The sequence below is a fragment of the Gavialis gangeticus genome, unplaced genomic scaffold, assembly GCF_001723915.1.
Source record: "Gavialis gangeticus isolate Ggan-Ray unplaced genomic scaffold, GavGan_comp1, whole genome shotgun sequence".
NCBI classification, from domain to species: Eukaryota; Metazoa; Chordata; order Crocodylia; family Gavialidae; genus Gavialis; species Gavialis gangeticus.
In genome coordinates, this window is record NW_017729011.1 from 12,138,599 (window position 1) to 12,143,560 (window position 4,962).

The window sequence follows — 4,962 nt, forward strand, 5'->3', positions numbered from 1 at the left end:
TTTTTTTTTTTTTTTTTGGTAATGTCAGAGGTTAGGCAAACCCCGCATAATAGCAAATTAACTGCAGGGGTCACTTTTGCTGGAGTTGATATGTGTTGCACCAGCACAGTACTTGGCCCAGTATTTCCTTTTGCTATGAGCAATTTAGAACATAACTTCAGAAGAGATTGGCAGTCTGTCCACTGTGATCTAAGGCTTAACTGGGACTTCCTCATACCCCCAGCCTGCATCATTGTGCCAGTTCTTTGGTGCTTCAGAAATAGCAGTCTGGGGGAGACACTACCCTCAGCTAAAACAACCTTGTCCAAATTTCTACTTAGCTTGACTGGGAATAGAACAAAATCCCCCTCCCCCCGCCCTTCTTCCAGCTCACCTGCTTCCTCAAAACCTGGGCTCTCGGTATTGAAAACAAATCCAAACAAGGCTGCCGATGCAGAAGCTACACGTTTCAATTACTGTGATTATTGACAGTGCCTTGATGCTTCAGTCTAAGTGAGAGCACTATTGTACAGGAGGTGCTACACATGCTTTATGCAAAGCAGGATCTGTCTAAAGAGGTGGGTTGTTATCCAGGTTTTATGGACATGGAATGGAGGCTAAAGAGACTATCACATTCAGTGTCACAGAGAAAGGCCATCATAAAGCCAGACCAAGGTCACTGAATCTAGGTAAGGAACTCATGGCCTTTCTGTACCATGACGTCTGAACATCTTATAAACTTTAGGAGATTTAACCTCCTAAAAGCCTATGAAATAAAGTAGTGCTCTTATCCCTGTGTTAAAAATGGCAAACTGAGGCACAGAGATAAAGTGATCTTTTTTTTCCCCAAGGTTGTGGGGGAAGCTGGTGGGAGAGCAGACTTGAACCTAGACATCACAATGTTGCATCCCCACCATAGCCAGTCTCTCTCAGTCCTGAGCATACCCTATCCACCAGCTCCTACTCAAGTGAGAGACTGGGGTCTCAAGAGCAGCTACTAAGGGCCAACCTCAGAGTGTCCTTACCGTTGCATTTCCAAGTTTGGCATGTGAGAGCAGGAGGCATGGCCAGACTCTCTGAGAAGCTTGTAGACACCATAAGAGTCTGAATTACTGGTCTCCTCCCTTTCAAAGGAAGCCTTTGGCTATAACCAAAAGTTTGTCCTTTCTTGTTAAGTTCCTTGACCTGGAGATTTTTTTGTTTCAGCAGACTGGATATGTTAGAAATTGGAAAACATTGGGATCTGTAGTGCATTATTTATGGGGGTTTTTAATTGATTAAAATTAATGGAAACAAATAAACAGAGTCATTAAAGCAAAGCTATTCTTTTAACCTATATAAGCTCCAGGAGATTGATGGGCTAATATTTTTGTCTAGACAATTAACTATTTTGCTAATTGTGTCTTTTGTCTTTTGTTTCCCTGAAAATGTCCTGGGCCAGATTTGCAGCAGGGTCTGTATTTTTCTCTGGGAAGCAGGGAGTCTGTGTTTTCAAGGAATGCTTTTATTTAACAATTACAACAACATAATGAATAGATCTGAGTGAAATACTGGAACTTTCCACTGGGCAGAAATTTTAGTTTTTAAAGGCCAAAATACCAGCACTTTGGGGGGAATCAAGAGTTAAACAATTATTTGAAAAGGTTGACATCTGGGGGGTGGGGGGGATGTAGGGTCAAAATTAGTCTGTATCTGCCTCACACACTTTTTACCGCTGTTGGCAGGGCTATATATACAAGGAAGGTACACACTCTACCTCTTCCGATCAAAAAACAGCAGGAACAGTAGTATTGCGATGGAAAATTCCCACCAAGCTCTAATCCTGGATGAAACCAGATTCAGCCTCTGGGTTCACAAACCCCCTAAACACTGATTTCATCCTAGCAGAGCTAATTAATTACCTGTCTATCCATGTCTCTCATTAGCCTTTTTCCTGTTACATACCTGCTGGATCGAGAAGATGGCACTATGCTTCAGGGAGGTAGATTGCCCACTATAAGTCCCACAACACCACAGAGATAGCCGGTAGGGTGGTTGTGTTAGCCAGAGGCAAGAACACCTGCCAGAAGGTAGACCTGACAGCGTGAAAAGGGGGTGGTTTTCAACATGGAGGCAGCATGCCTGAGAAGCAGTGTAGCTTGCTATTGATTTAGCACATCTGCTTCAGCAGAATCTCAAGGGAGAACTGTGTCTGGTGCTGAGCCACTCACCTCACTGTGTCCAACCACCTACCAAGCTCCGAGTGCCTCCCTGGGTTTCCTCTCATCCAGCCACCCCCCTTCCTGGAGCATACCCACAAGCCTGGGGGTACTGCCACCATCACCCAGGGGTCTGGGCTGTTTCTGGGCCCTGTGCTCCATGGGGTACACAGGCCTTGTAGTCCTTGAGGGTGCTTGACCCTCTGCAAAAACCTGGGGTGCTTCCTTTAGTCTGACACACCAATAGTAGTCTCCCTTAGTCATCTGAGCCAAGGGAATAGAAAAGGCGCATGCCTGAAACCTCTCCCAGAGAGTCTACCACACTTGGTACAGTGAAGAACTTTATTGGTACAGAGGGTTGGCTTGGGGAAGGGTACAGGATGGAGAGGTATCACAGAATAACTTTAGAGCAAATGGCATGGCCAGGTAGCTTTTAATCATGGATCTCCTTCCCGGCAAACTATATGCCTAGATAAGTTTCAGGTAAGTTACTCCCAAGTATCATCCAGAAGCTAGTTGAGCTTTCCTCTGGAAAATTCATGGTGTGTCCATGAGTTTCAAGAGAGATCCCTACCTCTCTGCCTGGTCAGTTACTCATGTTCCCCAATATGGTTTTCTCCCTCCTCCTGGGCAGTCTTAGCTTATATGGGCCTTTTGACATCACCTTTCCAGGTCCTATCAGGGCAGGTGTTGTTTGGGGCCAACCAACCAATTCAAAAAGCATCACTGGTCACCTGATGAGAGTGACATAGGCTTGAGCCGCTGCCCCCATGCCATGAGGTCACTGCTAACACAATAGAGAGGAAGATCCACCCCCCTTCTCACCTCATCCAGGTCACATAGACAGAGCAACTGGAGTGATAGATAGGTAAGAATACAATGATAGAGAAAACAAAATTAGCAAGAGAGACAGGGAAGAGACTGGGGATGGAAATCCTCCACACTTCCCGCCCTGCTCCTTCAAAAGCCTGGGCACATAGCTTCACTCTGCCCTTTGCTCTTGATTTACTTGGCTAGTGGTTTCTAGCACCTGGTTCCTTGCATATCAGAGGCAGAATTATTATTAAACAATTATATTTTGCCTGCTTCTTGAGCCCTCAACCAAGACTAGAGCAGACCGGGGTAGGAGCTGTACAAATACTGTAAGAGTACAAACGCTGCATTGTAAAAAGTATGTGGAGTCAAGGCATTCTGGTTTGCTGGGAGCATCACCTGAGATCCATACCAGCCTTAGTGTCCCTCCAGCCCTAGCACTATTTGTCTATTACCCATCCTCATGCACATGGGAATGGCATGTCGCCCTTTTGGGACAGTGACATTCATTCCCATTTAGCTCCTTATCTCCTTACTTCCACATAAACTCTGATTCTGGGAACAGCACACGTGGAAGGGGCAGGAGGTCTCTGGGTACAACCATGGATCCTAGAACATCCCAAAAGTTTTCATCATTTTTCCTTACTCTTCTTAGAAAATGTTATTTGCTTTACCATGCCATCTTTGCCACTTGCCGGCCAACACTGAAATAACCAATGTCCCAAAATGCTAAAGGGCAAATTTCTTCTGTTATCCTCTATGTGGGATTCTATGTCATATTTTAAATGCCTTTTAGGAATGTCTGTTCCTAGATGGTCCCACACTGAGAGGCGAATGGTTTGACTTGTATGCAGCATAAAGTGGGTGGAGGAAAAGAAATGGAGCAGAAGGTGAGATAAGGAAAGAAATAAAGTTGGTAGCTATAACGGAGGAAAGAAGGATGAAAAAGAAAGGCAAGAACTGAAAGGAGAGAAAAGAAACATGGAATTAAAAGAGGGGGAGAGGAATAAAGGAAAGGAAAGAGGGGAGGGAATGATGGGGCAAGGAATGACAAAAAAGACAGAAGCCAAGTAAAAGAGTGATATAGAGAACTCCTGAGAGGTACGTTTTGCAGGTGCATCTCAGCAGGTTGCCTATAAGCATCTCTCTCAGGGACACAGCATGTTACCTGGGCTAATTTATAAAGGAAATGAAAAGGAAATGGACTCGTTATAATGAACACCATTAATTCACCGCTTCAGACTTCACTGTTTGAACAGAGAGTATCAAACGACTCAATTGTCATTCGTCTATTCCATTCGTCTCTCTTGCCTGTTGAAAATGACCGGCGAGCAGATATGCGCCCGACTAGCTGCACAGCCACTAATTAGCATATATATTGTTTGTCCTGGTATAAATTTATAGCAAACAGCAATATTTTACACTCCAGTAAAGTTAATAAATGAAGCTTTAGGCTATAAAAATTTCATGTTCTTTTGTGCAAAGGTCAATTATAAATAGTTAAGCACATATTCATCCAAAAGCTCTGGGCTTCAACTCTGGGAGAATGAAATATATTCTGGTCAATTTACACTTCAACTGGACATCCTCCTATTTTATAGCCCCTGAGACACCCTGTGTCACCCAGCTGCTGTGGGTTACAGAGCAATTCTGTGCATGACTCAGTAAAGGCTTCATCTCAGCCCAGTGGAGAAGGTTTTATGAAGTGCTAGAGGTACAGGTGGCATCCTTCCATGTCAGGACAGAGACAGCTTTAAAGATCCAAATTACAGCAACAGCTCCCTCTGTACCGATAGGAAAACTAAGGTTAGAAAAAGAAAAATATAAACACACATGCTCCACTGACCACCAACTCAGTGCAGGATAGGAGGACAGAGGAAATCTAAGGAACAGCAGCATGGAAAATCCCCTCCCAGTTCTGGACCGAAAAACATTAGGGTTAGAACTGTTATCATGCATTTGTATTGCAGTA